This window comes from Mus musculus, chromosome 12, assembly GCF_000001635.26.
Source record: "Mus musculus strain C57BL/6J chromosome 12, GRCm38.p6 C57BL/6J".
NCBI lineage: Eukaryota > Metazoa > Chordata > Mammalia > Rodentia > Muridae > Mus > Mus musculus.
Window position 1 is genome coordinate 43,974,001 of NC_000078.6, and position 12,484 is coordinate 43,986,484.

Consider the following 12,484-nt stretch of genomic DNA (forward strand, 5'->3'; position numbering starts at 1 on the left):
AAAAAATTATATAAGCTGCCTAGTCCAACTTTAACATTCAATGAGTCATATACAGAGTATGTCACCATCCATACTATGTTGTCTATAGGGGATGCTTTAATAAATGTGAGATTTCATTTAATATGATGATTGCATAGTTTTGTACTTGGAATCGGGATTTTTTTTGTTTTGTGTAGTTTTGTTCTGATTGTGATTATGTGTGTATGTGGTGTGTGTGTGTGTGTGTGTGTGTGCACTAACCTATGTAGGTTTGTTCAAAAGAGGTCATGTGGCTCTGCAGCTGGTGGCTTTAAGACACTATGTGGATGCTGGGTACTGATTTCAGAACTTCTTAAACATCAGCATTCTTGACCACTAATTATCTAGCCTCTTACTCTTGACTCTTAATTCTTAGTCAACAAAGTTGGTTTATGATACTAAATTTTAAGCACACTACTAAACACATAGGAATAAAAACTACAAATATGACAGAATTTATAATCTTGTTCTTAGTCTGATGAATAATGCGATCAGGAATTAGAACAGTTCTTGGGCAAGGGATATGTAAGTTTTATGAAAGAGGGACAAGATAGAAAGGGCGAGATAGAAAAGGAAGAAAATATTATCAGCAAAGGAAGCCTTCTCTAAACAGATGTCATTGGCACTGACTTAGAGTTGGTGGGTTCAGCAGCCAACGATGGAGGACTGTAGGATGCTGGGGGGTAGGAAAGTCTCAGGGAAGGGCACAGAAGGTAGGTAAGGACAAGTGTGGAAAAAAAATCACAGTACATTATGGGAAAAGCAAGTCTTTCAATATAAATTTCACACTGTAGACATACTTAGATGCTTTTTGAAAGATTTTATAGAGGAAAGTATAATACCAAATGGGAATTTTTAGAAATATTGCCTTCTTTAAAGGATAAGGCAGAGACTCCCTGAAACCTGCAAAAGTCACAGAAAAGCTTCTAGAAAACAGAATTCCCTGCATTCTGTGAAAATGAAGTAAAACCCACCCAGTTTTATTCTATGTTGGGAAAGAAGAGCCATGTCCTTTTTGAGTATCTCACAAGGGAATTGATCTTTTTTTTTTTTTTTTTAAGCATCATAGTGCTCTTGTGTTCTTCCAAGGAAACAAACATTTTAAAAGAAAGGAAGAGAAATATAAAGCTAACAATGGTAAGAATTCTATAAGTTTCCCAGTCATCCAACTGTCCCTGGCAAACTAATCTGCTGAGGTAGGGTTTCCCCTAGAACTACAACCTCCAGGAGTTAAGTAGAGAAGCAAAGTTCACAGTAAGACAGCTATACACAGCATGGGGAGAACTTTTAAGCCCTACAGCAATCCTGCTAGGCATGTGCCAATGGCTTTTATTCTTTTAGGACATAGAAAAGAAGAAAAAAACCCTTATATTCCCGCTGTGTTCTAGTCAGAATCATGCTGACTGATCTTGCTGAGAGAGTCTGAAGATGTGACCATTCCTCCAAACAGAGCAATCTCAGAAGAATGAGCACAAGGCTGATTGAACCACTGAAAGGCTGTCAGAAAGACGACATTGCTTTTATTTATTACCAGCTATGTACACCTAGCAGGAAGGCAGGAGGGAGTAGCCTTATACAATTAAGTGTGTAGGGAAATAATGATAACCAAATCAGTTGCAATATCCAAGACAATGAGAAATTTTGTGGTCCTAAAGAATGGAATAGGAAAATTTAACTCAACTTTATAAACATCTAAGACAATATGTTGAATAAGGCTTACTGACCCATGGGTAACAGAATGCAGAGGCCCGGGAAATTGTCAAATGCATCCCACACTTCTAGCAAAGAATGAAGCTAAGTAATGATACCATTACCAGCTTTGGAATTGGAGGAACAAAGCAGCAAATGGAAAGTAAAAGAAAAGGGATTAATTATGTTCAAAATAGACTGAATATTCTGTAGGGTAATGAAGAGCTGCCTAGTGGGCTGGGCCCTCTAGGTATAAAAACAAGAGCTGAGTTGGAGACCTGAGGTAGCTTTTAAAAGCCAAACAAATCTCAGAGGAGATTGAACAAAACAGAGGAAATGCTCAGTGATCCTAAATTTTTAGATTCTACCTCTTCCTTTAAGGAGCAGAGGATAAGAATGCAAATTGATCCATTCTTATCTCCTTGTACAAAGCTCAAGTTCAAATGTATCAAGGACCTCCACAGTAAACCTGATACACTGAATCTAATAGAAGAGAAAGTGGGGAAGAGCTTCGGATACTTGGGCACAGGGGAAAACTTCCTGAACAGAACACCCATGGCTTATGTTTTTAAGAGGAACAATTGACAAATGGGACCTCATACAATTGAAAAGCTTCTTTAAAGCAAAGGATACTGTCAAGAGGACAAAACAGCAATCCACAAATTGGGAAAATATATCTAACAACCCTATATCCAATGAGGGCTAATATCCAAAATATACAAAGAACTCAAGAAGGTAGACTCCAGAGAACCAAATAACCCTACTAAAATGTGGAACACAGAGCTAAATAGAGAATTCTCAACCAAGGAATCTCAAATATCTGAGAATTACCTAAAGAAATGTTCAACATCCTTAGTCATCAGGGAAATGCAAATCAAAACAACCTCACACCAGTCAGAATGGCTAAGATTAAAAACTCAGGTGACAGCAGATGCTGGTGAGGATGTGGAGAAAGAACACTCCTCCATTGCTGGCAGGACTACAAGCTGGTAAAACCACTTTGGAAAACAACCGAGAGGTTCCTGAAAAAAAAATTGGAAATAGTTCTACCTGAGGACCCAGCTATACCACTCCTGGGCATATATCCAAAACATGCTCCAACATATAACAAGGACACATGCACCACTATGATCATAGCAGCCTTATTTATAATAGCCAGAAGCTGGAAAGAACCCAGATGTCCCTCAAGAGAGGAATGGATACAGAAAATGTGGTACATTTACACAATGGAAAACTACTCAGCTGTTAAAAAAATAATGACTTCATGAAATTCACAGGCAAATGGATGGAACTAGAAAATTCTGAGTGAAATAAATCAGACACAAAAGAACACACAAGATATGTACTCACTAATAAGTGGATATTAGCCCAAAAGCTCACAATGTGCATGATACAACTCACAGACCATACAGAGAGTAGACAGGAGGAAGACCAGGGTGTGGATGCTTCAGTCCTGCATTGAGGGGGAAACAGGACAATTGGAGGAAGAAGACTGGAGAGGGAAAAAGGAGGGAGAGGAAATAAGGGTAGCAGTATCATGGCAGTATCAGGAACTGAAGGAGATGTCAGAGAGGAACAGAGGGTCAGAAAATCGAACAAAAATATGTAGCGGGGGGGGGGGTGAGGAACTGAGTATAGCTACTGGAGGGTCCCAGACACTAGAGAAGCGTGAAGCTCCCAGGATCCAACAGGGATGACTTTAGCTGAAATGCTCAGAGAAGGGAGAGATAGAATCTGTTGCGATCACCTCCAGTAGATAGGAATGGCCCCTGGTGGAGGGATGGGTCCACCCACTGATATCAACCTAGAAATGTTTCTGTCCAGCAGAAGAACGAGGACAAAAAGTGTAACAGAAACTGAAGGAATGGCCAACCAGGGACTTGCCCACCTGGAGATCCATCATGTCTGCAGATATCAAACCTAACATTGTTGCCAACTGTTGCCATGGTCAAAAAGCACTTGCTGACAGGAATCTAGTATGGTGGTTTCTTGGGAAGTTCAGCCAGCAACTGGCCAATGCAGATGTGGATGATGCGTGGAGCCAACCACCAGACTGAGCGCAGGGAACTTGGTGGGGGATCTGGTGAAAGAGCTGGAGGAGCAGAGGGAGGATCACAACCCGCATTGGAAGAACAACATAGGCTGGCCTGACCACCCAGTTCTCCCACTGTCTTAGTCAGGGTTTCTATTCCTGCCCAAACATCATGACCAAGAAGCAAGTTGGGGAGGAAAGGGTTTATTTGGCTTACACTTCCATGTTGCTGTTCATCACCAAAGGAAGTCAGGACTGGAACTCAAGCAGGTCAGAAAGCTGGAGCTGATGCAGAGGCCATGGAGGGATGTTCTTTACTGGCTTGCCGCCCCTGGCTTACTCAGCCTGCTCTCTTATAGAACCCAGGACTACCAGCCCAGAGATGGTCCCACCCACAAGGGGCCTTTCCCCCTTGATCACTAATTGAGAAAATGCCTTACAGTTGGATCTCATGGAGGCATTTCCTCAACGGAAGCTCCTTTCTCTGTGATAACTCCAGCTGTGTCAAGTTGACACAAAACTAGTCAGTACACCCACCAACCACAGAGTGTACCTGGAGGGATCCAGGCAAGAATGGCCTTGCCTGACAGCAATGGGGCAGGGGGTCCCTTGGTTCTGGAGAGGTTTGATGCCCCAGGATAAGGGGATGCTGGAGCAGTGGAGTGGGAGAGTGTGAGTAGGTAAGGGAGCTCTCTTATACATACAAAGAGGTGGGGGAGGGCAGATGTGGGATTGGGGGTTGGTGGAGAGGTAACTGGATAGTGGGATATTATTTGAGTTGTAAATGAATGGAATGATTATTAATAAAATAAAATAAATACAAATACAAATACACACATGTTTTAAAAAGTAAATAAAATTCTACATACAAATTCTTCCCCCCTCAAAAAAAAAGAAGCAGGGAATAGGAAATAAACCACCATATGCCATAGTTCCCCATATATTTTCTTTCTAATTTCCTTTTCTTGCCCTAAGAAATCCCTCTTTTTAAAAAAATAATGTTTTTTAAAATACCCCTACCACAGTTTCCCCTCCCTTCTCTTTTCCCAATCCATATCCTCCCCGCCTCCTACATTCACTCCTCCTCTGTATTTCTCTTTAGAAAAGGTCAGGCCTCTCATGGACAACATGGCATAGCAAATTGCAGTAAAACTAGGCACCTTCCCTCATATTAAAACTGGATGCAGTAGGAGGAAAGGTTCCCAAAATCAGAAAACAGAGTCAGAGACATCCCCCTCCTCCCATTGTTGGGAGTCCTGCATGAAGACCAAGCTACACAATTATAATATATGTGCATAGGTCCTAGGTCAGTCTTATGCATGTTCCCTGGTTGTCACTTCAGTCACTATGAGCCCCTATGAAGCCAGGTTAATTGACTTTTGTTGGTTTCCTTGTCGTGTTCTTGACCCCTATGGCTCCTACAATTCCTCCTTCCACTCTTCAAGTGGAATTCTCCAAGCTGCACCTATTTGGCTTTGGATCTCTCTCTGCATCTGTCTCCATCAGTTCTTGTGTGAATCCTGACAGCCGGGCTGGGCATCAATCTACTAGGATAGAACAATGTCACAGGAATCATTTCATTAATTTTTTTGCCAGTCATGTTTGGTTCTATCCTGTGTCTCTGGGCTATCTAGTCTCTGGGCCTTGGCTCTGCAGGCAGTGTCACAGGTTGTATCCCTCTCATGGCATAGGTCTCAAGCTGGACCAGTCATTGTAGGCCACTCTCACAATTTCTGTACCACCTTTACCACAGCACATCGTATAGCCAGAACAAATTGTAGGTCAAAGATTCTGTGGCTGGGTTGGTATTCCAATGTCTCCACTTGGAAGTCTTTCCTAGTTATAGGAACTGGCCTGTTTACCTCCATATCCACCATTGCTAGAAATCTTAGCTAGGGTCACCCCAATAGATTTCTGGGAGTTTCCATTGCACTAGGTTTCTAGCTCATCCCAGAGATGTCCCCCAACCCCATTTGCAGTTCTCTCTCCTTCCATGAAATCCCTACCTGATCCCTCCTATCCCCTTTCCTACCACAATCATCCAGACCCCTCCTGGATATCCACCTGCAATATCTATTGTATTTCCTGCTCACAGTAAGACTCATGCATGTCCCTTAGTTCACCCTTGATGCTTAGTTTCTTTGGGTCTATGGATTTTAGCATGGTTATCCTTTACTTTAGGGGCTAATATCCATGAATCTTTGTCTTCTGAATGCGGAGTTTATCATGCTGCTATACACATGACCAGTCATATATGCAGTTCTTTTCAGAACCTATTTGGAGTTTTTGGCAGAAGAATCCAGCTATTGGTAGGTATACACTTAACCAAGAAGGCAGCTTTGCCAAGGACATACAGGATCAGGAAGGAAGGAAAGAGATACCCACCAGGTCAGCCAAATCGACTTTGATGACCAATGGGGCAAAAAAATGGTGTCACCTGATTGCCCCCAACACCCCCCAATTTCTCTTTTGAATGTCCGTTGGAGTTTTTTGTTTGTTTGTTTGTTTTGTTTTGTTTTTTTTGCTTTGTTCTGCTTTATAAAACAATCTTGAGAAGCAGAAACAGTGACAGTCAGATTTATGCTTCTACTTCCACATCCTGTCTTTCATAGTAAAAAGCATCAAGCCCTCTCCCGATATTTGAATTACTAGGAAGTACTTGGATGGTAGATAATTACACTACATCCACAGAGTCCATATCCTAAATCAGTCTTGCATCTTCTACATGCATTCAAAAGTCAAAGGAATATTGGAACATTCTGAATTCCTGTTAAATATTTGTTATGTGGTTATCACATTCAAAAAAAGTTTTTTTCAGAGCTGAGGACTGAACCCAGGGCCTTGCACTTGCTAGGAAAGCACTCTACCACCAAGCTCTACCCAACCCCATCAGATTTTGATAGTAAATGTTAATATAGACTATATGACCTTTCTGATATCATTAACATCAAATTAAATGATTAAAAAATTCACATAACCTGTTGAGATGAGGCAATGCCCTATTCTAAGTCACTCCATATTTTATAAACACAGTGATTTTTTTCAGGCTGTGCCTTGTCCCAGGAGACTCATTTTTACAAGCAGCTTTTTTACTCCATTTTGAGAGAGAATAATGACTAAAGTAGCTGGTTGGGCCCCAAAGAATCATGTTCTGTCAAGCACCAACCAACCAAAATACAGAAAAATGACTTATTCTTGGAAATAGAAAGGGAACCACCCATAAATTGATTGGGGTAATTGAGACTGTAGGGTAACATGGGAATATTAAAATCACAAGAAGACTAGGTCCAAGAATTTATAGAACACAACAGACCACAGAAAGAGTGTAAAACCTTCATCTAACTCCAGAAAGTGATGGACACCATATGACTCTGTAATGGCATGTCCTCATACCAACATATTATTCGATACCTGGTGTGTACATCAAGGACCAAGGATGCCCCACCTGTCCCTGAGACTTCAGCTTGGTTTATTTCCCCTGTTGTTGATGAGTCTACTGAACTGCCTGCCTGTCCATTTGTTCACTGGTCTAGCCCTGAACCTCTGTTTCCTGTTCTGAACATGTTTCTTACTCTTGTTCCCTAGTTAGGCCTTCTATATCATAGCTGAAACAGCTCCAACTTCAACAACCACACCAGCTTCTCCCTCTCAGCACAGATATGGTTCATTGTTTTATGAGTACAGCCTCTCTCTGTGTCTCTCTGTCCCTCTGTCTCTATCTTACTCTCCCTCTTTCACTTCCTCCCTCCCTTCCTCTCCCCTTCCTACTTCTTAGACCCCTTGAACTATACAGCACCTGAAAGTAAATATATCTATAAACTTACATGTACCGATATGGTTTACAAATGTGTAAGGGTATGAGAAATGAAAGTCACAACTGGCTAAGTTTCCACCAGATATACCCTCAAAGGAACCCCACCAAAGGATGAGAGTGTAGAAGAGGAGAGTGGTTAAAAAAGAACAAGAGCTAGGGATGTGACTTCTGAAACAGCCCGAAGCCAAGAAATGCAGATGATATTTGGATGCTTACTCCTAGATCTGGCTGGGGATAGAGTTCAGTGGAAATCAACATGGTTGCCTGCACAGCAATGGGCAGAGAATAGCACTAGCCAATAGACACCATGATGATTAATATCAGCTCCTAAAGACCTCTGAAAGTAAAGAAATCCTGAAGAAGATTGAAAAACAATGGGCCCAAAGAGGCAGAGGAGAGTGGCAGAAGCTGTATACTGCTTTGCAATGGTAAATACCACCCAGGACTCTAGAAGTTTGGCAACTGAGAACCCTGTAGATGTGGCAATGTGAGGCTATTGGGAACGTTCAAGCCATGGAGCTTCAGCAGTAAAGGATGTGTGAATCCTGGGAAGGCTGAAGGAGCTCAAAGGAATGAACATAGATGTAGCTTTCGAATATGGCTACAAAGAGTCTCAGTATGGGTCTGGAAATTAAATGAATGAATGAATGAATGAATGAATGAATGAATGAATGCCACGCACTCCTGTTGAGTCAGTTTGACAAGCCGAGAGGCTTGGAAGCTACTCACTCACGAGGCAAAAGAGTTTCACAGAAACTCACTCCTGGAGTCTGGCGTTCTCTCTAACCCATACATTAATATTCCATTCCCACGTTAGTCTAGTGTATGGATCCATGTGCTCTCTTTTAGTATTATCCTATTATAAGTGCCTTTTAAGATTGAATTCTGACATAGCTAAAGCCTTCCGCCAGTGTTGCAAGAGTCCTAGAACGCCTTTGAGCAAGACCATGGGCTTGAAATTCAGTAAAAATGTTGCTATTCACTGACATTTAGAATAGCCTCTGGTACTACACTATCACTTAGAATAAAAGCCAAGTCACTCCCATATACAGGAATTTACAATGGTTTAGGAAGTAGATTGGGCTGTGGTTTTAGAGTATTGCATTATTCATGAGATGGTTAGCTAGAACGGAACTCTCTAGTTAGAACCATGACTTGAGTGTGAAAGCCCTTGCCCTAGGGGAGTAAAGACCTCACACCTGGCTTCTAAGACTATGGCTGAGTTACACCCATACACACGTATTGACAATGGCCTAAGGGGAAGGTGGACTATACAATAGACTAAAATAGAAACTATGGCAAGGGCATGAAGCCTTCTAAGATTAAGCGAATCTTAAGTAGAGCCCTTGTTGATCCCAGTTATTAACAATAAATTGTATCCCAGGTGGTTCCAGTTAGACCTTTTGTGTTTGCATCCCTCTGTTTTATGTAAGATTCCAGTTACCTCATTTGTACCTTGTGGGTATGTCACCCAACTTCCTTATTGTCTTCTGCATAAAAAGTCTGATGCTCGATTTGACAAAATACATTCAGATCCTACACAACCTCTCCTGTGTGCATCTGTCTGTCAATTCATCTGACGCTTTGCCCACCCACGACTAGAGACCCGTCCCACGCAGACAAAGGGGCCCAGAGGGTCTGCGGCAAATAAATAAATAAATAAATAAATAAATAAATAAATAAATACTGCAGTGTTTATACATTGACAAGCTGATAATGGGCCGGTGAAGAGGAAATTTCTGAGAACCTCAAAGAGACAGTGAAGTGGGTCAGTGTGGAGACTGTAATGACAACTAACAGGGCTTCAGTTCTGTATATGAGTTTTCCTTTTGTTTCTTTCAGTCTCTCAATATCTTCTGAATAGCTTCAGTTCACTTGTGCTATGAGACTATGCTAAATTCTTTTAAACACAATAGTTGGCTCTTCCCAGGCTGTCATTTTGTATAGCCTCTTCAGACACACAACCCACTATTTCTGCAATGTCAGGTAACCCAGGTTCCCAAATCAAAGGGTTTGGCAGACAGAAGGTACCTAGTTCCAGAGCATGGCACCTGCCTGCAGCCCTCCCTCCTGCTCTTCTTGCCAGACCTTTTATTTAAGCTGTTTCACTTGCTATATATCTTATAAAGTGCTTTCAGAATAAAGCACTCTCTTGTTAATTCCCTCTTCACACAGTTCAGGATTTATCCCACCCACTCCCAATAAACAGACATGATTTATGGCACACAGTCTACTTTTTCCCATTATAGGCATCAAATGCTGGCTCTGAAGGCTTTCCAAACCTTGTTAAAGCCAAACCCCTCTTCTGTTCCCAATTATTTCACAAAATACCTTAGAAAGAAGTAACCGGATTTTCTCTCTAAGAGTTCCAGTGTTCCCCCTTTAAAATACACTAGTCACAAAACAGACTACAGCCAGGCAGTGGTGACACATGCCTTTAATCCCAGCACTTGGGAGGCAGAGGCAGGTGAATTTCGAGTTCAAGGCCAGCCTGGTCTACAGAGTGAGTTTCAGGAAAGCCAGGGCTACACAGAGAAACCCTGACTCAGAAAATAAAACAGACAACAACTGTTTCTTTTGTTTGCTTGCTTGTGCCAGGATTTCATGTAATTCGGGTTGGCCTCCAGCCTGCTATAAAGCCTGAGAATACTCTTGATCTTCTGATTCTCCTCCCTTTTCTCCAGAATGTTGGAATGACAGACATGTGCTCTCACAATTAGTTTTGTGCTACATTTGGAACTGAACTCACAGCTTTGTACATGCTAAGAAAGTACTTTACCGAATAAAATCTAACCACTGCCTTTCTTTTACCTTCATTTTTAATATGTATCTCAAGTTCACATTGAGGGAGTTGAATTCAAGGTCATCACGCTTGACAGTAAGTTGTTTTACCTATGGAACCATCTAACCAGTTCTAACTAATTTTGGATGACATCTTTTTACATGAGAGCTTGCTATCAGGACAGAACACAACTTGACAAAAAATTTCAGGAGTAAAAATCTAGATCTGGGCTCCAACACTACATCAATTCTATAAAACATGGTTTCTTAATATATGATAAAAAATACAATCTCCAAGTTTTTAGAGACTTGCTTTTCTTGTCACAAGAGATTTTTAACTTTTTCATAAGCATCATAACTATTTAATAACACTTCCTTGGTGAAAGAACTTCATTAAAACTAAAACAACAGGCAGAAGTGAACTACTAACTTCTCCTATTTTTAAGTTATCTTTAATTGCAGCCACTGTCATACTGTTTAATAGAAGGGGTGAATGGCGACAGTTCTGTTGTTTGGACAACTGAATGTGTTCTGATGTCTTAATTTGCATAAGAATTATATACTGCTTCTTGCATCTGTTCCAGTGCAGATCTTTCTTAGAGCACATAGGTGGGATAACATTAAGAGCCACAAAATGCACAGAAAGACAAATATCTTCTCAGTCAATTCCAGGCATACAGTGTTTCTTCCTGTGGTGAACATCTTCTGAAGAGTCATTAAAACACTATTTTCACTGCATAACTAATAGCAGCATGGGGTTAAATCCAATGAATAAGTGACTACATGGAGATCATTTTCTCAGTGAAATTGTTTTCTCATGTTTATCTACAGCTTGTGAATTGTCTGGCATTTGTCTGACCCACCATCATTTTTTTTTAAATTATGAGGAAGACAGCACATACACACACTTGTGCTAATTTGCATATCACACAAGAAAGGGGGACATAAGATAGAAAGAGAAAGACATGAAGCTCAAACCTGGACTTCTTGGAGGTAAAATAGATAATTGTCCTTATGCTTGTCAGATCCTGTCCTCACTATGACATTAACATTCATTCATTCACTCATTCATTCAAGTAGCTAGAGTATTACTTGTCTGACAAAATGCTAAGAATTCTTAAGGCCAGCCCCTGTGATCAAGGGCTTCCTAACATAACAAAGTAGCTATGATCAGCATTGCTGGGGAGTATTAGAAGGAAGGTGTGTTCTGGGGTCGGGCAGAAGGAAGCATCTGGGGTGAATGTCCTTCAGTTGTCCTTCAGAAGCCCCTTTCTCAATCTCCCTGCAGTTCTTAGTGTCCCCAAGAAGCAGACATTGTGCAGCTTTAACCACTGTAAATTCTATTTCCATATTGGGCACAGACTTGGGAAGGATTTACCACCAGTTCCTCCTTAAGAAGAAACTGCAAGGTGGAACAACATTATGGACTAACCAGTACCCCGGAGCTCTTGACTCTAGCTGCATATGTATCAAAAGATGGCCTAGTCGGCCATCACTGGAAAGAGAGGCCCATTGGACACGCAAACTTTATATGCCCCAGTACAGGGAAACGCCAGGGCCAAGAAGTGGGAGTGGGTGGGTAGGAGAGTGGGGGGGGGGGGGGGGTATGGGGGACTTTTGGGATAGCATTGGAAATGTAAATGAGCTAAATACCTAATAAAAAATGGAAAAAAAAAAAGAAGAAACTGCAGATCATAGAGAAGGCCATGACTCTTGTAAGGGGAAAATCACAGACACTACTCTTTCCCCAGCAAAAATGTTGCTCAGCTACTACTCATGCTAGAATCCTAATCTATGTATCTTTGATTTGATGCACATCTTTATAAATGAGCTCAATACTAAACTCTTCTCAAATTTCTTTTTTTTTTTTTTTGGTAATAAAGACAAAGTTTTAATTTAACTAATACAATTCAAGAAAATATACAGAAAAAGAGCCAAGAATGAGATTACAGAGGGAATAATATCACAACAAATGAAAAAATGAAAAATACATTAACACATCTAAGGCAGAGATAATTCTTTTTTTAATTTACTTTTTTATTTAGGTATTTTCTTCATTTACATTTCAAATGCTATCCCAAAAGTGCCTCAGACCTTCCCACCACCCCCAACTCCCCTACCCACCCACTCCCACTTATTGGCCCTGGCAT